The sequence below is a fragment of the Bos mutus genome, chromosome 23 (assembly GCF_027580195.1).
Source record: "Bos mutus isolate GX-2022 chromosome 23, NWIPB_WYAK_1.1, whole genome shotgun sequence".
Lineage (NCBI taxonomy): Eukaryota > Metazoa > Chordata > Mammalia > Artiodactyla > Bovidae > Bos > Bos mutus.
Window position 1 is genome coordinate 16,453,867 of NC_091639.1, and position 23,465 is coordinate 16,477,331.

Genomic DNA, 23,465 nt, shown 5'->3' on the forward strand with positions numbered 1-23,465 from the left:
GTACATAGAGATTTTTTGGTGGGAAGATTTCAAATTACAAATGCAACTTCTTAACAAATAGTGTTAGATTATCTGTATCCTCTTGAGTAAGCTTTAGTAGTTTATGTCTTTGAAGGAATTCGTCATTTTCATCTAGTTGTCAGATTTATAGGCATAAAGTTTACAACATTCCTTTATTAGCTATTTTAGTTATCAGTTTATTACCTCTCAGCTCCAGATCCACTCTTTACCTGCTCTGTGATCTGTTGTCTAGTTGGTAAATCATTACCGACTCTTTTGCTACCCCGTGAACTGCAGTCCACCAGGCTCCTGTGCCCATGGGATTTTCCAGGCAAGAATACTGGAGTCAGTTGTCATTTCCTTCTCTAAGGGATCTTCCTGACCCAGAGATCAAACCTGCGTCTCCTGAGATTCTCGACCCCTGAGCCCACCTGGGAAGCCCCTGCTCTGTTATAATGGAGCTTTAAGCATGTCTCCCTTGCAGCGAGCAGGATAATATGCTTTGTCAGTAGAAGGTACTAGAGAGCATTACAGAGGAGGGACTTGTCTTCCTTCTTTCTGGTGGGAGTCAGTGTTCTATGTATATTCTCAAGTTTTTGCAGTTAGGGCTTTTGAGCAAAAAACATTGGCACCTGGGTTGAAGGATGACTGAATAGAACCATGAAGATAAAGGCATCTGGAGAGAGACACATAATTGATCTCTGCAGACCCATTTGTTTATATTTGTGTTACAGGGTGGTAATGTCGAGGGGAGAGGATGGAATCCTTAGAGAGCATTTGCTTATATTCTGGAGCAAAGGTTTCTCTAAAGAGGAGCATGGCAGGTGTGCCAACAGTCCTCTGTAAGCTCTGAGTTTCATAATGTTGGAGTGCCCATCCCGTGGTGCAAAACCCATTTTAATGCCTAGGGTACATGGGCTCTGCCACATCACACCCTATTCTCATTGGCAACAATTCCCACATGTGGCAAGAGAATGTGTGACATTCTCCTGCATCCCCCTGTGGGAGAACTGAGTCGTGAGGAAGGGACACACACTGCTGTGTATGTGAAAGTACTGTTCCCTGAAAGAACAATTTTATGTAAATGCATATGCATTTATGCATGCACGTACACACATATCTACGTCTATACCTGTGACAAGCTTACTTGTTAGTTTATGGATCTCATTGCACATCTTTCCAGTTTCAGGCTTAGTTCCAGCCTTGCTGCTGTGCTGCCACTTCTTCGCCCCAGCTGCATGGCTGTCAGCAGGGCACTGACACATCCCGAGCGCTCAGTCCCTCCGTGAGCTCACCACCCTGGCCACTGCACTCACTGTGGCCCCGCTGACTCGGACACCACGTGCTCCAGGTGTTGCTCTGTCCTTCTGGTCAACAGACTTCCCATACTCCAGTCCTCTGCACAACATCCCACGGCCCTGACCCATCTGCACCCTGTCGGACTGTTTCTCGCAGTCCTCCTGACACTGACACTGTTACTCCTGGCTGATACCACACCACAGCGAGTGTGCTCCAGTCACCTTGACTCCTTCTGTGCTGTGTGGTTTCACCTGCAGCTGGGAGAGGTTTTTAATTTACTTTTTTTTTTTTCCTGCACCTGTGGACCAGTTCAGGTTTAGCCAATGCAGTGAACTTCCCTGTTATGTGGTGGGCTGCAAGACCAACTTTTCTAATAAGGTCTTAATTCAACCTTGAGAAGGGCACCCCTTCCAATTGCATTCCTCTTTGAGTACTCTCCCTCAAGTTTATATTATTCTTTAGAGCTTTGTTTATATCTTTATTATTACTCTTCATTATAGTTCACTATTTTATGGGCTTTCCTGGTGGCTCAGACCGTAAAGAATAGGCCTTCAATGCAGGAGACCCGGGTTCAGTCCCTCTGTTGGGAAGATCACCTGGAGAAGGGAACAGCTACCCACTCCAGTATTCTTGCCTGGAGAATTCCACGGACAGAGAAGCCTGGCAGGCTGCAGTCTGTGGGGTCACAAAGAGTCCGACAGGACTGACCAACACATACACACACACATTCCTTTTTATAGTTAATGCAGACTTTACTGATCGAAGACTCTTATGAAATCAGTTGTATCATGCCATGCATTCATACAACATAGAGTGACCTCTTGCACTATAGGGGGGAGAACTCACAAACTCACTAGTTAAGTATTCTTTATATCAAAACTTCTCTGCTCAAATCATCATGTATTTTATGTTGCCTGATAAGATTCTGACTGATACATTACTTAAGAGAACAAATTTGTATTCAGTATACAGTAAACTGCACATATTTAAACTGTACAATTTGCTGTTTGATACGTGTGTATACCTATAATATACTATCAGGATAATCAGCGTATATGTTACCTCTAGATGTTTCTTTATGTAAAATATTATTTTGGTACCTTGGGATCAGTTTATGGGATTCATGGTCACTTTCATGCATAGTTAAATCACTGCTGGTCATCCTGGTTTAGGAATGATTTCTGGAATGATTTCTGCTGACAGTTACTTTCACTAGCATCTGGATAGGAAGGATCAGGGTCAAATGAACATATCCTGAGGTGCTGAGGATGGTCTAGTGGAGAAGTATGGACTAATGGAGCATGTGGCTAATGGAGAAGAAATAAGGTTTACATTAAATAAATATTTAGATTTAGGACTTTGGCTGTTAACTCACATGAACAAGGCTTGAGAGAGTTTTTCCAAGTTATCAACAAAACTTCTATTTCAGTTTGCTAATAATGCATCAAGAAGCTAAAAATCATTGAAAAACTATCAGTAGTGAAAGAAAATAAATTTTGGCTAACTATGCTCAAGGAGACTGAATTAGTTATTTAGCATCTTTGCAAAAGGGACAAAGAGGTTGAAGCTAAAAATGTAGGCATAACTTATTGTAGAGGTGGGTCTGTTAGGTTATGAATAGAAATGTTTGCTCTCCTTTGGTTTATAATGTTTGTGGTATGTCAGTTTTTTCTATGTTGAAATCTGTTGCCATTTATTTTTATCCCAAATAAATATTCAATCTTATATCCATAATTTGGTTTTATCCTTATAGTGGAATCTCCCGAAAATGCTTGGAGTCCCACAACCTGGATTTGCCTATGTCTCCAGCACAGTTTTTCCTTAAACATGTGAAAATATACATAAAACACTGACTCTCACCAGGAAGTAGGAAAAGACAAGTCCCTCCTTTGTAATATCCTCCAGTACCTTCTGTTCACAAAGCTAATGATCGTGCTTGCTGCTAAGGAGAAATATTTAAAGCTCCATTCTCAGAGAGTGGGCAAAGAAGAGTGGATTTGGAATTGACAGCCAATAAATTGCCCAGTGTATGGAGGTTTTTTTTATGGTAACAGAGACTCTGTAGGGATTTTGAAAATATTGATGATGATGATGGTGATGACAACAATGGCAGTGATTGATGGAGGTGGTAGTGATAATTAATGGCTATTTCATTTATTCTTACAGACTAAGCTAAACCCCCTAACTACTTTTCCAGATTTTTCCAGCATATCAGTATTTCTTTTTCATTCTCAAATTTGCACCACCTACGGTTTAAACTTCATCTTGGTCTATCCTACTAAAGATTGAGAACACTTGGTCAGCATTTATCATCTATTTCTTTACGTGGTCAGTGTCTGTTGATAATTTATCAACCCCAAATCAGAGCACACAGTTTTTTCTAGTTTATATATTTCTAATATTATATAACATGGTGTTTGATGCCTTATACAAGTATCCAGCTAATTTGTATTTATTTTTATACTTAAGTAATTGCTTTTATTGTAAAAAAAAAAAAAGACAATTGAGTGTATATTTTGAGTAAATAAATTTCACATGCAAATAGAAGTATATGAAAATTGTACTGGAAAATCAAGGACAGTTTAGAAATGCTCTTGTGTAACATGCCTTAAGAATGATTCAACGTAGCATAAAGAAAATTATAACTATTTTTTTATTATATTGTATTTACTTCTGTGGCAAACGTGTTGGTTTTCAGATGTATATATTTTGCTTTTATTCTTCATGTGTATCTTCCTAGTTTGAATCGATGGCTTTCCTTCCTTTCTTAGTTTGTCATTTTTTTCACAGGTTGCTCAAGACAAAGAGCTCTTTGATAATGGGCGGGACAAAGGGTTAAAGGATGGTTTAGAACTAATTCAAGAAAGAACAATCCGATCCCACTTGGAGAAGGACAGAGACACTGAATCAGATGGGGCCGGGGAGCCTGGGGAGGAAATTGTGAGTACTTGCTCTTGATTGAGTATCATTATCCTCCTGTGGTCTAGGAAGATGATTGTTATAATTAGCAACAAATGTCTTGGGCAACTATAATTTACCTTTCCCTGTAACGACTGATGGTTTACCTTTTTCAGTGCTTTCTTTTGCCTACCCACCATGCCCTTCTCCCTACCCTTCCATAACAATCAAATGCAGAATATTATATGTTTGTCTTATAGTGTTGGATCTCAGTGTATATTAACAGTGATAATGTGACTATTAATTGAATGAAAAAGCCATTCAATAACCAGTCACCCCACTTTGGGGCTCTCTTAAAATTTCTACAGGGGGAAACTAGAAACCACAGGATCACATAGTAAGCATGCCAGAGACACCTTACAGATATCTTAGGACTATTTCTTATTAATCCTTTTTCTAAGTGTAGTATTACATTTAGAAAGGAATATTATTTACTGTATTGCCTAGTGTCTTTTAAGTGAATTTTCATATTCTTTAGATTTTATTTATAGTGTACTTTTTAATCTCATTTGAATTTATTGCAGTAATTCAGTAGAAGTACATGTAACTCAAGTTGAGTTTTAAAAATAGAATGTAAACACAATGCTTTATAAAACATCATAGAATTAATTGTGAAGAGTATTTAACTAGTATATACCTGTACTAGTTGTTTGTTACATGATAATCACAATGGTTGACCTGCCTTTAAATGAAAGTAGCTCAAGTCCTCTTTTTAAAGTGTCCCATTATTTTGGAATTTGCACTAAATCTATATAAATAGGTCCCTTTGCAGATTTTAAATAACATAGAATATCATATTAAGAATAGTAATTAAGTGAAAAAAAGTCATTGAAATAAATAACTGATAAATCATCTGGCAAAGATGAATATTCCTAAAACTGAGGAGAGTTGAGAATAATATAATGATATGTTTTTATCATTATCATATGTGTAGCTGCTGCTCTGACATTTCTGTCTTTTACTACCACAGTTTTAGAATGAATGGTCAGCATTTCTCATCTGCGAGTCTACTCTGTATCCTTATGACTTGAATTAATTCTGTGTCTTCCCTGAGACTGTTCTAGAATGCCATTGACACGTTCTTTTAACCATATATGCTGGCCTTTGCTCAGTGTTCATTCTCTATAGCATCTCTGTAGATGTTCATGTTGTAGATCACAGTGAGTTTTCCTGAAACAATGTCCTTTGTGGCTTTGATTCTGGGTTGTCTTCTGTCATCTGGGCTGCTCCTTTTTTCACTATTTTTGTCCACTCCCCTAAATGCACTTATTTTGCTCATTTCTAAAACACTTGCTCTTTTCCTCCTCCTTTGGGAAATATTTTCTTAAATCTCATTTCTCTGAGGACAAAACTTTGAAAACTAACATTTTTCTATCTCTGGACTTGTTTTCTTGAATATCCTAGAGTCAAGGAAAGTGAGAATAAGATAAAGTAAGTAATTTTTTTGGTTAAGATCATAAAACTATCTAGTTAGAGACCTAAAACTATGGAATTAATTTGAAAGATGAATCGTCTGTTAGTAAAACCAAAACAAAACTGGAGTTTGATTTTTTAGTTTTTGCTCTCTTTTGAAAGACAGCTTTTTTAATACTTATTTTATTTTTTTTAATCTTTGTTTATTTGTAAAGGTGGTCCTTGTGTTGTTGCATAGCTTTTTGCTAAAGGTTAATAACATATGTACTATATCCAACAGTCTTCAAGTAATTAATTCAGGTCCTAAGCAGAAGTTGCATAGTTTTTGAGACGATGGGAAAATTCAGTTGCTGTTTATACTCAGTTATATTAATGGCACTGGAGCAAGTCCATTATTTTAACACCATTTGCCAATTTTGCTGACAGTGATTACAGTAAAATATGACAGTAAATTTTATTTTTAAAGGGCTTTTAAGCTGTATACTTAGAGTGCCTGTATCTCAAATGACATTCAAGGTGTCCTTTCCTTTGTATGTGGTTGATAATTTCACTTTCTCAGGCCTGTATTTGCATAAGGTTCATTCTACTGACTACTGGGATCACAAAGACCAAATTTACTGCTTGTGTTCAAGTTATCCTAGGACTACCTGAAAAAGTCTTGATTTTTTTAAAACCATGTTGTTCTTGTATAAGCTTAGGATTTAACACAAACAAGCAATGAGGAAAATGTAGAAAACTTCTGTGTCAACATCCTAAACTAGAGCACAAATTTTTGTGTACTAGATAAAATGTGATAGAAGGCAATGCACCTGATTTTTTATATACGATTGTGGAATTAGTCTCATCTTAAAATCATACCGAAGAATTGATGCTTTTGAACTGTGGTGTTGGAGAAGACTCTCGAGAGTCCCTTGGACTGCAAGGAAATCCAGCCAGTCCATTCTGAAGGAGATCAGCCCTGGGATTTCTTTGGAAGGAATGATGCTAAAGCTGAAACTCCAGTACTTTGGCCACCTCATGCGAAGAGTTGACTCATTGGAAAAGACTCTGATGCTGGGAGGGATTGGGGGCAGGAGGAGAAGGGGACGACAGAGGATGAGATGGCTGGATGGCATCACTGACTTGATGGACGTGAGTTTGAGTGAACTCCGGGAGTTGGTGATGGACAGGGAGGCCTGGCATGCTGCGATTCATGGGGTCACAAAGAGTCAGACATGACTGAGCAACTGAACTGAACTGAAAATCATACCTGGCTGTTCTTGTTACCATGAAAAAAAGCAAAGAATATTTTGCTGCCTAAAGCTTGGTTTTACTAATGAAATTATTTCTATGCCACCTCTTATCTGTTAGAAGGCCTAAAGAGACCCCACAGTTGCTTCTTAGAAGTTCAAGCATATTTGGTTAAACAGGTTAATTTTCTCTCCCAATTTAATTCTGTTCATTTGCATTTGCTTTTTATTCTCTACCAATTTCTGTCTTTTCCAAAATGTTTGTATAGTGATTGTTCAGCACATTTTTAATTTGAAGGACAGTTTCACCCAAATTTTTTTTCTCTTGTTACCTCATCTTCTGAATTGAAAATATCTACATATCTGCATATGTCATTTAACATACTTGAAAACTGTATTTGACAGTAAAGAAAATGGTATATCGTTTGATGGAAGTAAAAAATAAAATCTTAAAGTGATAAAGCATATGTAACGAGACAAAACCATTATATGTTATTCAATATTTGTTATAAAAACATTGAAATAGAAAATTGATGCTGCTATCAACACTTAAAAATATGGCTATATTGGAAATTTGGGGATTGAAATTTAAGGAATTTGTTTGAATATTTTTATTTAAACTATTCCTGTTAAACTTTTGTGAAATCTTCTTCACACTCTTCCTATTCAAACTGTGAGTTAAATTGGAGTACTTGAGTTACAAAATATTGTAAGACTTTTAAAAAAATCAACATATTCATATTTTTGTTAAATTCATCCTACTGTGTTCTGGTGACTGCCAAAACATTTAATAAGATTATGACAAATCTATTGAGCATTTTGAAACGTATGTAATAGTTGAATAAAATTACTTCTGCATGATATAGTGTAAAATAATGAAGATATTAAAAGTAAATACTTTCACAAATGATTCATATTCTATAACAAATGATTTAGGAAGTCCCATAACATGAGACTAATTTATATATGTACTAACATTTTTGAATTTAGTTCCAATCACAATTAGACTTTTCACAAATAGTTTTAGATAAAACAACAGTAGCAGCAGCCCCCCTCCTTCTCCCTCAAAACTCTCAACACCTTAAGAGAAGTCAATTTAATTTTACTTTTAAACTTCTAAGGATATTTGGGAATGATGCCCACATCACTAATTCTGTTCCAAACTAATAATAGAGAAGTCCATTTTGGGGCTTGTCTGGTAGCTCAGCTGGTAAAGAATCCACCTGCAATGCAGGAGACCCCAGTTTGATTCCTGGGTTGAAAAGATCCCTTGAGAAGTGATAGGCTCCCCACGCCAGTATTCTTGGGCTTCCCTGGTGGTTCAGACAGTGAATAATCTCCCTGCAATGCGGCACACCTGGGTTTGATCCTTAGGTTGGGAAGGTTCCCTGGAGGAGGGCATAGCAACCCACTTCAGTATTCTTGCCTGGAGAATCCCCATGGATAGAGGAGCCTGGTGGGCTGCAGTTCATGGGGTTGCAAACAGTCAGACATGACTGAGCAACTAAGCACATGGCTTATTTATTTTCTCCTCCTCCAAATGTTAGACTAATTATATGGTTAAATATGGTTTAGTCATCTGATTAAAAATGTACACCAGCTTTCTTTCTTTTTTTTTTTTTCCAATAAAACAGGTATTCAATCCCGTATTTTTCCTGAAGACGAAACAGGTTTTGACAAGTCCATTATACTACTGTAGACTTAAAGGAGACTTTAAACACAACAAGAAAATAAAACATAACACTCAGAATATAAAATGATTTAAACTTTAAAAGTTAAAGATAAACAATGATAAGGTTATTAAATGAGTGTTACAGAAATCTCTACACTGCCTTAAGTATTAATCGACTAAAAATCAGCACTAAACTTTTCAACAATTGAGTGAAAAATTGTAACCTGAAAAATTCCATAGTTCACAGATTTCATGCGTTTTAAAAATAGACCTCTTGTTTAAGAGGTACAATTATTTTGTATACTAATCCCAGAAAGAAATTTCTTGCAAAGTTTCTCATTAAGAGGATAATGTAAGCAACATCCTGCATGAGATTCCTAGAGATGAGTTCAGAAGTTCTATTTTTTTAAGAATTATATGCTAAATATTGAATATTTATTATAATGTATTTAAGTAATCTAAGTTAATATATAAATATGATAATCAACCATGTAAATACATTAAATATATGTAATATTCTCTTAGAGTATTATACCAAAGCAGAGAGAGAACCTTATTTTCTGTAAGAGTGCATAGTGTGAGTGCCATGAACGCAGTGGCCTTAGGAGACACCTAGCCATGCTGTCTGTTGCCACAGAAGGTCTAGGTACACCACTCCAAAACAAAAGTCAATAACTTGGCAAGTTATCCACGTGTGTGCATACGTGCTCAGTCATTCAGTAGTGTCCCATGCTTTGTGACCCCATGGACTGCAGCCCTGCCAGGCTCCTCTGTCCACGAAATTTTCCAGGCAAGAATACTGGAATGGGTTGCAGTTCCTCCTCCAGTGGATCTTTGTGGCCCAGGGATGGAACCTACATTTCCTGTGGCTCCTGCATTGGCAGGTGGATTATTTATTGCTGAGCCACCTGGGAAGCCCAAGCTATCCATTCAACTGCCTTATAATTTATGATCTTATGTGGTAAGTTCGCTCATTTAGTTCTCCTGGCATGTATTTTGTAAGCAGTGCTCTACAGAGCAGCCTGCTATTCAAGATTATCTACTCTAAGGGTACTTTCCTGATACTTAAAAAAAAAAAAAAAAAAGACCAAGGAGTAGGTGTGATACTGGGAAAGATTGAAGGCAGAAGGAGAAGAGGGTAACAGAGGATGAGATGGTTGGATGGCATCACTGATTCAGTGGACATGAACTTGGGCAAACTCCGGGAGATATTGAGGGACAGGGATGCCTGGCATGCTGCAGTCCATGGGCTGCAAAGAGTCAGACACGACTTATCAACTGAACAACAACGACCTTCATCTTCAGGCTCTTTTTGCAACCATCTACTCTTGCATTGTTGCCTGGGTAATCCCATGGACAGAGGGGCCTCGGAGGCTATAGTCCATGGGGTTGCAAAGAGTCGGACACTACGGAGCATACACGCACCACCTTCTGCTGCAGAACTTGGGGAACTTTTGGTTCCTTCATCTGCATATGCAAAATTACATCCCTAGGAATGTCTTACATCTTCTTGGAGGAAGAGAAAGCCTTTCTGTGCACCCTCCATACTGTTGGGCAGGCACACAACTCTTCTAAAGTGAAAGTGAAAGTTGCTCAGTTGTGTTCGACTCTTTGCGACCCCATAGACTATACAGTCCATGGAATTCTCCAGGCCAGAATACTGGAGTGGGTAGCCTTTGTCTTCTCCAGCGGATCTTCATGATCCAAGAATCGAACCAGGGTCTCCTGCATTGCAGGTGGATTCTTTTCCAACTGAGCTATCAGGGAAGCCCAACTCTTCTAAAAGTCCATCCCAATTTAGGTATAAGATTCCAAGCTAAGACAAAGCGTGGGACAGTTGTGCTTCAGGTCCATGTTAAGGAATATCACCTTAAGGTCCCCGCTGCACCAATTTTATGAAAAACTCACTTGAACAAAAGTATGTTTGTAAACACACACACATCACTGTAAGAGTATGTGGTCCAGCTGAGAACTGCATTAACTGACTTCTTAATTGCTGTTGTCCCCTCATATAATTGCTTTTATTGAGTTACTTCTTTAGTGCAATGTCCCAGCCTACAGTGAGTAATTTTATAAGGAAACAGTCTTATGAAACATAATGCTACATCTAGTGTAAGAATGTTGGGTTTGTTTCATCACCCAGCGCCATCTTAATCAGGACCCATGGGAGAAGAGTTTCTTGGATTTCAAAACTAGGAATGCCTGCCCTGAGCTACATGTGCCCTCCTCATCCATGTTGTTAATAAGGTGCTTGACGGGGCCACTTCTGAATCCTGAACTTCCTGGCTCTGTCCCCCAAGGCCTGCCCTGGCACTGGATTCTAGAAAAGCTAGTGTCAACATATGGCCTTCTTCTGGTGAAGATCCGGATCTGCAGGAAGCTTATGTATTCGTTTCAGTCCTGGTATCCACTAATTTCTTCTAGTATTGCTTTCTCTTGGTTTCATTTTTTTATCCTCTTAGTTGAGATTTTATTTTTTCTTAATATATAGATTTTGAAAGCTACCTTAAATTTATGGAAGTGAGGGTGAGAGTTTGCAGAACAGTTAAGGCCTTAACCTTTCATTCTTCTGTGTCCTTTGAGTCCAGCGATTCCTGTGTTCTTTAAGCTGACCCCCTGTGTAGTCAGACTGCACTCCAGATTTGCTCACTGTTCCCTCTATAGGGTTTTTCTCTATTGATAAAATGATATTATACCACCTTCCCCATGGAGGACATGAAGCATGGTTGGGGTGGCATGTCACTTGTGCTACGTTCTTTAAGCATATAAATTTTCATATAAAGTTTAATGCTTCTTGGAAGTACTGAATTTGGTGAGCTCAATGTTTTTGATGATTCATATTGTCACTCAGTTTCTTGGGTGATTTAATAAAAGATCTGAACTCTTCTCTGAAATGAACACGCTCAATTAAAAAAAAGAAATGTTTACATAATTATCTTGATAGGAGTTGATGGTAAAGCAGAAATTCTGAGAAATGCTAGTAAATATTGTCAGTAAACTCCTTCATCCATTGTCTGAAAATACTTAAATGGCACAGCAGACATTCAGTATATCCTGTGATTCACTTTACCATTCACATTTTTTGAACAACTAAGAAGAATGTAGGAAAATTGTTTTTGATTATGTTATCATTTATTCACTCATCCACTTAATTCCTGTTATCAGTAACTACGCTGTACCCTACACTGTTCTCAGTATTGAAGATACAGTGAAGAAAATGAAAAATCCCTGCCCTTGTAGAACTTATATTCTGTTAATAGCTAGGGGAGACAGATAATAAACACACTAATAAATTCATAAATAACCAAAAGAGATAACCTCAGATGGTTTTGGATACTATGAAAAAAAAGAAGTGGCTAAGTGTGGTGATGACTTTAGTTAGAGGAATCAGGACAGGATAATGACCTTTGATAGGAGACCCGAACATTGAGAGAGAATCAGCCACACAAAGATCAGGGAAAGAATCCTCCAAGCAAAGAGAACAGCTAGTGCAAAGGATCTGAGATGAGAAAAGGGCTGCATGCTCTGGGTCCAGGGAGAAGGCTGGCATGCTTTGAGCTGACTGTGGTAGACCAGGAGGATGAGGGGCCGGCAGAGAGTGGGTCACTTGGTGTTGTTAACTATTCATGTCTAGTTGTCCTTAGTCTCAGTTTCCAGAAGCAAATGGGGAGGATGAAGGCTCCTTCACAGGCTAGTTTGTGAAGATTTTGTGTGTTAATCGCTGGTAAATGCTCAGGAGAATGCCTGGCACTTGGTAAGAACTATATGTGTTGCTTACTATTCTTATGCATATATGCATGGTACAGTTTTCCTCTAGCTAACAATTTATTGTCCTGATAGACTTTTAAAACAAGTATAGGTCTTAATAATCATATCTGGTCTTGATGTTTTACAGATCATACTTTAGCTCAAAGAGGTCAAATGGCCACGCAAACTCCCACAACTAGTGAGTAAATGTTTAGACGAGAATCTTGGTCTCTTGACTCTCAAGCCAAGAGCTTTCTCTGTTATATTGTGTTGGCCTTTAGTTATCAAACTAACGGGCATAGAATTGTTTTCCTTAGTATTTGCCTTATAGGATTATATTTAGAAATGTATAGTTAAACCTGACTTTCTTTGTATAGAGATCAAGATAGTTACATGAATTTATAAGTCAATGACTTACTGATAATTGAAAGATTTTTGGAAATAATTCAAATTTCAAATGATTCTAACAATTAGCTGCAGATTTAAATATCCCATTTGTAGCTTTAGCATTTACACTTTTTTGAGTAAGATGGATCTAGGAAAATAGTTTCATTTCATTCATTCATCTCAGCAGCTCCTCTGTGTCTGTACCCAATACAAAGTGCCTGCCCTCATGGAATCTGTACTTATAGAAGCAAATAATAAACACGTGAATAAACTAACACATGACTAAAAAGACAATTTCAGAGAAGTCCCCAAGATACTTTAAAATGAAATCAAGTAGTCAGTGATTTGTTATTATGATAGACAAGAATTTTGTCACTAAAATTGGAAAACCTAATCACACTTTAAACCCATTAAAAACATTTTTTTGAGCACTGCTTACCAGTAAACACATGAATGGTTTACGTAAATTCAAATGCAGTTATGTACATGGTGTTATTGAACAGTGGCATTTAAATTAATATGTAGCATAGTCTTTGTTAACGCATCAATTTATAGGGCTACATTTATTTTACCCAAAACGTATGATTTGGTGGCTTGCAATAATTTTAAATTTTAACTTGTCTCTTTTTACAACTCTGTAAGTTTTCCTAGGCATAGGAGAATTCGTTTCGGGGACATTTTTTTCCCCCTTTGCTTGCCTTTTTATAGGAGATCCCTTACCTGGGAAAGGTTTTGTTCTGAAAGTTCATTTGTAAACCATTTTGAACTCATTTGTCATAGAAGCAGGCTTAACATGGTGGTTAGTTTCAAATGCCAGTTCACAGAAATTTATTCCCCATTTTTGAAGCTGAGTGGCTGTAGTTATGATGCTTCCGTGAGTTCTGACCCAGTTTGGTTTGGAAGTAAACAGGGGAGAGGCGTACTTTTCTCCTTCTCTGAGCTCGGACATTGGACCTAGTCCGTCCCTTAAAGCTGAGAAGCTCTCCTTTTTGCACTTACTCACTTCCTTTCTGCGCTCCTGCCTCCTATGGCACCCTTCTCTTTAGGCTCTTGTAAAATTAAAAGGATTTTTTTTTCCCAGTAAGAATACGTGTTCCTTACTCTGTTTTCCATTTCATTTGGAGTCATACAAAATTGATAATCAGGTACACAAAATGAATATTTGATTTTCAAGATACCAAGCATATATTTCACACTGTTGAAATGATTTCTTTTAATGTTTGTTCAGATACCTGCTTTTAGGAGCTAAGAACTTATATTCTCAATGTTACCTCCTTTTGCTCCCTAACAGCACTCACCATTCAGTTAGAGCTGCAGTTCACTCATCCTCAGATGTTCACAGAATGTCCTTGTTTCTTGCTTTGAGATGGTGTGTTTGCTGTTTAGTTGCTAGGTTGTGTCCAACCAGCACTTGCAACGCCGTGGACTGTGGCCTGCCAGGCTCCTGTGTCCATGGAATTTCCCAGCAAGAATATCGGAGTGGATTGCCATTTTCTTGGGGATCCTCCTGACCCAGGGGATTGAACTTGCATCTCCTACATTGCGGGTGGATTCTTTACCGCTGAGCCACCGGGGAAGCCATGAGATGGTATATAGGATTTGAAAATTTAAGAGATTTCACTGAAGGCAAGCTTAGTCCTGTAAGGAAAGGCTGAAAAATTATAGCAGTATTATTCAATTAGTTTGGGTCCGCCCTGCTGTTGGCATCTGCTTTGTTTTCTATATTGTCTTTGTGCACTTTGCTGTCAATTTAGAGAAATAGGCTACATGGACTCCTAGCCAAAGCAGAAACCAAGTGGTGAGTGTTTCCTGCTCAACTCTGAAGACAGTGCATAGGTCTGTTGCCCGCCAAAAATAGATGTAGTTTATAGTATGTTCAACTCCATGGCTCATATTTTTTCATTTCCTCTTCCCAGATGAATAAATCGGGAGGAAAGAGAAAAAATTACCCCCATAAAAAGTACATTTCCCCCTCTATGTTCAATTATGGAGGGACATCTATAAACACAGGCATAGAGCCCAGAGGAAAGGAGATATTTTCGAAATGTTGTCTGAGAGTCACTTTAGCTTCCAAATAAAAATTGTTTGAAAATACATTTAGGACATCTAAGCAGAAATATTGACATATGGTATGTGATATTTGGCTGAGTTCGTGGATGATATATGGGCCTGCCTGAAGGAGCTTTGCTGGTAATTGTATAACCTAGGAAGAGACTGATTGTCAGAAACACAGAGATTCGAGGATCTGTGGAAACTTAATGGTCATGTAGGAGAATTTATTTGGTGATTGAAGGAGTGTAACTTATACAGAATAGAAATAAAATTAATGAGGCTTTTTAGAAATAGCTGAAGTATTCAGTTTCTGTTTTTGCAAATTCCAAAAAGATTCTATTTGCTAGGTCTTCAGGAACCACAGCAGCAATGTGCCCTTTGTCAATATCTACTGTTGAAAACAGCCTTTCAGGCTGTTTAGGGTATGGCACTTATTTGTCCATTGCAGTTTTGCCTCTTAAAGCACAAGTCATATATGCTTGTAGCGTATTTAAAGTTATACAACCAATAGATTTATGAGAGACAGCAAGGATTGCAACAGTTCATGCTCAAACCTGTATGTACTTGAGAAGTAAAGTGTCAAAGAGATAGTACTGTTTATTGGAATGTACATTTAGTTAAACTTAGGAAACTTGGTTTCTACTTTTGCCATGGAGTTTTATGAGTTTAGATAAGTGACATAACCACTCTTGGATTTATTTATATATCTCTAAAATATTACACATATATATATATATCTAAAATAGAAAGATATATATATATATCTAAAATACTAAAAAGCAGAGACATTACTTTGCCGACAAAGGTCTGTCTACTCAAAGCTTTGGTTTTTCCAGTGGTCATGTATGGATGTCAGAGTTGAACTATAAAGAAAGCTGAGCACTGAAGAATTGATACTTTTGAACTGTGGTGTTGGAGAAGACTCTAGAGAGTCCCTTGGACTGCAAGGAGATCCAACCAGTCCATCCTAAAGGAAATCAGTCCTGGATATTCATTGGAAGGACTGATGCTAAAGCTGAAACTCCAATATTTTGGCCACCTAATGTGAAGAACTGACTCATTTGAAAAGACCCTGATGCTGGAAATGATTGAAGGTGGGAAGAGAAGGGGATGACAGAGGATGAGATGGTTGGATGGCATCACTGACTCAATGGACATGAGTTTGAGTAAGCTCTAGAAGTTGGTGATGGACAGGGATGCCTGGAGTGCTGCAGTCCATGGGGTCGCAAAGAGTCAGATATGACTGAACAACTGAACTGAACTGAAAATGTGAGGAGAGTCTAGTTGATTTCCAGGGTTTCTCCCTTTTCTATCAAATGAATCCCACTGGGATTAAAAAACCTGGAATAAAAAAACCCATTTTCCATGCCAAGAGTAATGGCTGAAATATCTATGAAATTATATAAAAAGCATCTAAATCAATGATGTGTTTCTTTTTTTTCAGTTTTATGGAAATATAATTAGCAAATATAATTGCAAGATATTTAAAATGTACATGATGATTTAAATAGCTATACATTATGAAAGGATTCCTCCTATCAAGTTAGTTAAGACATTTATCACCTCACTTATTTACTACTTAAAAATCTTTTTTGGTGAGAACATTTGTTTTACACTCTTGACAAATGTCAATAATACATTACAAACCATCATCACTATGTTAAAAATTAGATCCTCAGACCTTATTCATCTTAGAGGTTAAAGTTTATACTCTTTTACTAAATTCTTTCTTTTGTAAATGATTTTTTTGCATTTATTTTTATGCGATCTGAGACATATTCTTATATTTATGGTTTTGAATTCAGGAAAAAAGATGTCCTCCTCCTGTTGTAAACACTTTAGCAATAGGTCCTTGAGGAACCATCTTTATCTAGCAGCTCCATAACCACCTGTATCATTGTTCAAAAACAAGATGATTTACACAGGTAAGGAAAATAAAGAGAGCTTAATGAACTTAAGCAGTTATTGGAAGTTGTACTAGAGTAAAGGATGACTGAAAAGGAATAGCAAACCCTGTTGGAGACATGCAAGAACAGGGAGTGATGAACACATTTAGGTCCACAGGACAAAGGAAGAAAGAGGACATTGCAGTCTCTAGAGAGACTTGTATATAGCTGCAGCTGAAGGTGAGGGCCTCTGACCGGGGCTCTGGTCTTCAGTGAAGAAACTGGGCCACTTCCCAGCAGAAGAGAAGTCAGAGGAAAGAATCAAATCCACTAATCTCTTTCTCCACTGACTCCAGTCTCTTGGTAGTGTTTTCCATTGGCCAAACTCCAGTAGAAGTCAGAGGCCAAGGGAGCCAGAGGGATGCAGTCTGGTCTGGTCAATCTCCAAAGGTTCATAACATGAAAGAAAATGATCAAGAGTGGTTCTAGAGCCTCAAAAAAAGAATACCAGATAACCCGTCATTTCTACGTGATAGAAATGTTCTCTTTATCCTGTAAATGTAGTTATACTTGATTTTGATAGACCTTTAGAATGACCCTTGTCATGATTAACTTTAATGGGAAAGGTCAATTTCTGATTTGGGTTTCCTTGGGTATTTGTCACTATATCGCTGTTGTGATAATATTATTACTGGGACCCCAACTGACTGTATCGCTGATTTACTTACACCCTTTGAAGAGATAGGTATGTGACCAGACTTAGGAAGGAAGGGACTAGAAACGTATCACGATGTGTTTTTATATATTGTTGGATTCGGTTCAGGTCATATGCACATTCTGTTCTGAACGAGTATGCTTTCTGTTTCAACAAACTGTAAGTCTTGTATCTCTTCATTATTTCTCTTTACAAATGGATGTATATAATGATACTTATACTATATTTTACTTATTCTTATAGGCCATTGCTCTGCTTTTGTTAGGACCTGAGATTTAAACCCTTGAAAAAAAGAAATCTGTTGTAGAGTTTGAAGTATGTTGCAGTATTTGAATTGATGGAATAATAAAATGACTAATGATGATTACTTATTTGAACTTACAAAATTTTATATATGCATATGAAGAGAGATATTCACATATAATTTTATTCTCAGCCCCTTGTGGTATTCTGAGAGCTTTGGTTTAAATTATATGTAAAAGAAATTATTTTATTATGACAGTTAAACAACTGTGGTGGTTATAATTATGTGTGGGCATACTGAATCCATTAGTCCAGGGGCCGTAAAATCGCATGTCCTCATCCCTTTGAGAAGAGAATAATAGCATTTCTATGACTCTTTATCTCACTCATTTAATTTATACTTTGTGTATATTTTTAAAATATCACAATATATTAGAATAGCAATGCATATATAATATTTTTGCATTATACAATTTGAATCACTGACAATGTGTTGAAAAATGAAAATAATTTGGAAATTAATTCTTTTGAAAACAGAAAATTATCAAAATTTGCTGCATAAAATGTTATTTAATTTGGGAGTAGTGTAGTTTGGAAAGTAGTTTGGAAAGTAGTTTGTTAGTTGCTCAGTCATGTCTGTCTCTTTGCTATCTCATGGAATGTAGCCCCCCAGGCTCCTCTATCCATGGAATTCTTCAGGCAAAAATACTGGAGTGGGTAGCCATTCCCTTCTCCAGGGGATCTTCCCAACCCAGGGATCAAACCTGCGTCTCCTGCATTGCAGGCAGACTCTGTATCATGTGAGCCACCAGTGAAGCCCAATTTACCCCCAAATTATTTATGAAATCATTTCAACTGAAGAGAGGGAAAAATGTTCAAAATAATCATGTTTGCATGAGTTTGCATAAAGCCTTAGAGATGGAAATATTTTTGAAGTTGGGCAGAAGAGCAAGAGATCGGATTATATAGGGTAAACCTTGAATCTGGAACGTAAGAGAGCAAGTTTGCTGCCCTCAATGGGTTCCTCCTCGTTTTTTAAAATCACCTCCCTTTCTTACCTTTACTCCCTATATCACCTCCTCTGCTTTACTATTTCTTTTCCCATAGTACAGATACAGATCACCTGTTAACATACTATACAGTATACTGGATCCATGGTTTTTGTGGGTTATCTGTCTTCCTCAGCTGGAATATAAGTTCCATGAGGACCAATGTCTGCCTGCCATAAGCGTGCTTGAGTCAAGTGGGAATTAAGAAAACATTTGTTACATGACCAATGGCAGAGTACTTTGGGCTTCCCTGGTGACTCAAGACGGTAAAGAATCCACCTGCAATGTGGGAGACCTGGGTTTGATCCTTGGGTTGGGAAGTTCCCCTGGAGGAGGGCATGGCAACTACTCCAGTATTCTTGCCTGGAGAATCCCCAGGAACAGAGGAACCTGAAGAGCTACAGTCCATGGGGTTGCAAAGAGTTGGACATGACTGAGCAGCTAAGTACAACATAGCACAGCAGAGTACTTTAATGACTGAACAACAGTAGCAGTTTCAGAATTTAGTGGTTTTTATTAGCTATTGTAACTAAACTGTTCTGCAGTTAATGATGCAAGGTTAAGGCACTTTTCTGTTTTCTTTATCAGCATAAACATAAAGTACATTTGGAGATAAGGTTTTAGTCACAATATGCTAGCTAGAATGTAATTTTGGAAAAAAAACAAAAAATGTTAGTTGAGTTGCTTTCTTTATCCCAAAAATAAGTATATTCCTTTAAGAAAAGTTTCTGTATATAGGTGTGTGTACATTTGTTTATACATATATGTATATAAACCAATACATGTTTTAGATATAAAACATAGTGCTTGTATGATCATCATACATCTATAACATATATAATGTTATATGAGTTTCAGGTGTACAGTGTAACTATTTGATATGTGTATATATTGCAGAATGATCACCACAGTAAGTCTGGTTAACATCTGTCACAATATAGTAACAAGATTTTTTCTTGTGATGAGAATTTTAAGATCTCTTAGCAACGTTCAAAAATGCAATAAGTGTATTCATTTTTTAATTTAGTGCAGTTAACTGTGGGACAAGTCATTCTGAGTCTTAGCATCAAAGAATCATGTTTGAATAGTTGAATTGAATAAGATTTCTCAATTCTAATTCATAGAGAGCTTTCTTGAAAAATCCACCCCTGATTAGGCCCACCTGGCTCCCATCACACTTGGTATGGTGTGCAGGCAGAGGTCTGTCCTTAAAGCATATGTTTCTTTTCCACTGTTCTGTGCATTTCTTCCTCAACATCTTTCATTGCCTCATCTGTCTTCCTTTTGTTTATTATCAGAATAGGTTATAATTATGCAGAAGACGTCTAAGTCGCTAGAGTTTCATCTGCTGCCTACTGGGCGTTTTGGAAAGAGGCTCGGAAGGATTTCTTCCAATATTAGAGTTTTACTTTCAGGAGATTAGAAGGATTTTCAGTTTCAATAGTCCATCAATATGAATATTATCTTAGGACTGAACACTTTAAATTATTTGATTAGTGGTTAGCTGACCTGCTGAGAGTAAAACAATGAAGGGATAGTAAACAAGGGTGGATTCAGGTGAAAGGAATGAGAAATTCTTGGAGGAAGTAGACACATATTTAAGGAGGGCATTACTTAACGTTTTGTTTAGGATTTGGGTCAGGCTGGCTCTGTAGAGGAATGGGTTGTTTTCATTTTATTTCCATTCATCCTGTATGCTTTACAATGTATGTCTTATTTAAGTGTTGAAAGGGACCAGTGACTTACTGCTTGTTATCACTGGGTAGTCGTGCTTTGGTTCTGGTACCTGATAGAGTCCAGCAGAGACTTGAGTGTACTTATTTCTGTGATTTGCTACAGTGACTTAACATTTTTTGATGATTTCTGGTACAAAGTGAATGAAATACAGGAAAATAAAGTTCAGATGCTTTTGGACAAAGCCTTAGTTTATCTCCTCCCTTGTCTCTGACTTTCCAGCCATTTATTTACTCATCTAGTCGCATGTTCTTGGATGCCTTTTGACTCTTAATGTCTGCCTCATTCTGTCTGTGTGGTTAAGGCCTATTTCTTTTCCTGTGTCTTTCCTATCCTTTGCTTCTTTCAGCTTGGCAGAGCCCTCTTTGATTTTCCTTTAGTGTCATAATATTCCCAGCTGTTTCTGGGCTGCTGCTTTTTCTCTACCAGTCTCAACACCCACAACCTGTCAGTACTGGTTAATGTTTTCTTTTTGTCAATTCTGAACATACTGCTCTCTTGCACTAAAATGTCCTGGTTTCCTGCTGCCTTGCAAAATAATCACAAACTCTCCAATTTGGCATAAATGATCCTCCATAATGCATAAACAATCCTTATGGGATTCTCTCCAGTGTAACCCTACAATAATGTATGTAGCACATCATGGCAGCATAATCATGAGAGATGTATGTGTGTTAAAAAAATGAGTGTTTCTTGTATTTTTGTCAGAATTATCACTGATACCTTATAATGCTATATGTATACTAATATCTCAGCTCCTTTGCTCCCTAATGTAGTAGATACGTAGTAGATGGACAGGTTTCTCTGTCCATCACCAACTCCTGGAGCTTCCTCAAACTCATGTCCATCGAGTCGGTGATGCCATCCAACCATCCCATCCTCTGTCATCCCCTTCTCCTCCTGCTTGCAATCTTTCCCAGCATCAGGGTCTTTTCCAATGACTCAGTTCTTCGCATCAGGTGGCCAAAGTATTGGAGTTTCAGCTTCAGCATCAGTCCTTCCAATGAATATTCAGGACTGATTTCCTTTAGGATGGACTGGTTTGATTTCCTTGCTGTCCAGGGGACTCTCAAGAGTCTCCTCCAACACCACAGTTCAAAAGCATCGGTTCTTTGGTACTCAGCTTTCTTTATGGTCCAACTCTCACATCCATACATGACTACTGGAAAAACCATAGCTTTGACTAGACAGACCTTTGCTGGCAAAGTAATGTCTCTGCTTTTTAATATGCTGTGTAGGTTGGTCATAATTTTTCCTCCAAGGAGCAAGTGTCTTTTAATTTCATGGCTGCAGTCACCATCTGCAGTGATTTTGGAGCCCCCCCCAAAATAAAGTCTGCCACTTTTTCCATATCATGATCTTTGTTTTTTGAATGTTGAGTTTTAAGCTAGATTTTTCACTCTCCTCTTTCACTTTCATCAGGAGGCTCTTTAGTTCCTCTTCACTTTCTGCCATAAGGGTGGTGTCATCTGCATATCTGAGGTTATTGATATTTCTCCCGACAGTCTTGATTCCAGCTTGTGCTTCTTCCAGTCCAGCATTTTGTATGATGTACTCTGCATATAAGTTAAATAAGCAAGGTGACAATACAAAACCTTGATATACTCCTTTCCCAATTTGGAAAAAGTCCTTTGTTTGGTTTTAACTGTTGCTTCTTGACCTGTATAAGATTTCTCAGGAGGCAGATAAGATGGTCTGGTATTCCCATATCTTTAAGAATTTCCCACAGTTTGTTGTGGTCCACACAGTCAAAGGCTTTAGCAGAGTCAGTGAAGCATAATTGATGGGGTTTTTTTTTTGGAATTTTCTTGCTTTTTCCATGATCCAGTGGATGTTGGCAATTTGATATCTGGGTTTCTCTGCCCTTTCTAAATCCAGCTTGAGCATCTGGAAGTTCTTGCTTCACGTACTGTTGAAGCCTGGCTTGGAGAATTTGGAGCATTACTTTGCTAGCGTGTGAGCTGAGTGCAATTGTGTGGTAGCTTGAGCATTCTTTGGCACCGCCTTTCTTTGGGATTGGAATAAAAACTGACCTTTTCCAGTCCCGTGGTCTGCCATATCATATAGTAATTTTTGTGTTTATGTCGTTCTTTCTTTTGCACAACTTGAGAGCCATCTTCTGGAAAATAGAGATTTTTTTAAAAGCTCAGTTAAGTCCTTGTTGTCTCCATGACACGTGATTTACTAATCTAATTGGTCACTGAACTTTAGGGTTTTTCATTTGTTTGTTTCTGTTCAATAACCACTGCTACTGTTCTTGCTATAGCAGGACAGTTTCTTCAAGTGCAATCTTGCTTTAAATCTGTAAAAGAGGGAAAAATCGATGCACTCTGGATAGCAGGGGAATGATTGTTAAATCCACCCCCAATATCCTCTTTTCAGCTACTCCTTGCTGTCTCTAAGAACACCTATGACTGTGCTCAGTATTGTCTGAGATCTCTAGTATTTCGTTTATATGTCATGGTCAAGCAGGGAGACACCTTTCAATATCACCACCTGTGTTGTTGATCCAGAGTCTTAAATTTATACTTGGAATAAGCTTTATAAGAGACAAATACATGAAGACGTGTGAGCTATTGGTGAGTGTATGTTTCCTACAATTGCTTTGTTCCCCTTTATTGCCAAATTTATCCTCTAATAAATACCACCTTCTTTGCTAGAAATACCTAGACATCGAAGGAAAGAAAGTTAAGAGGGTCACACAGTGAAATTAGATATTTTCAGCAATAAATGATTTGGAAAAAAAGTGCATACAGGTCTTTCCCATGATCTTCTGCCAGAAAGATGGCATTTTGCATGCATGCAGGAGCAAAAGGAGAGATTAATAGATTTTTTTGAGGCAGAGTATTCTGTCATGTTCTGAAAGGTTTGGGTCATCACAGCTAGAGGCAGGAGCAGGACTCAGACAAAGATAACCCTGGCTTTGAGGGAAGAGATTGGTTTTGCTGAACAGTGTTCCTGTATATGTGTGAAGGTTGTGTATTTATGACAGCAGAAAATTTCCCTAGATTCTGTGCTGAAGAGGTAACAGATTTTGTTCATCCCTAGAACTATGTCAACTCAATTAGTAGCAACAAAAGA

The 23,465-nt window shown here is 37.7% G+C and overlaps 1 long non-coding RNA gene across 1 annotated transcript in view; it reads left to right on the plus strand.

Annotated features, from left to right (window-relative positions):
* The window catches only part of LOC138985114 (uncharacterized), a 43,646-nt gene that overhangs the window by 19,330 nt on the left and 851 nt on the right, over window positions 1–23,465 (plus strand). The window contains exon 2 of the long non-coding RNA XR_011462379.1: window positions 4,090–4,239. This is a non-coding gene — a long non-coding RNA (uncharacterized lncRNA). The remainder of the gene's footprint in view (window positions 1–4,089; window positions 4,240–23,465) is intronic.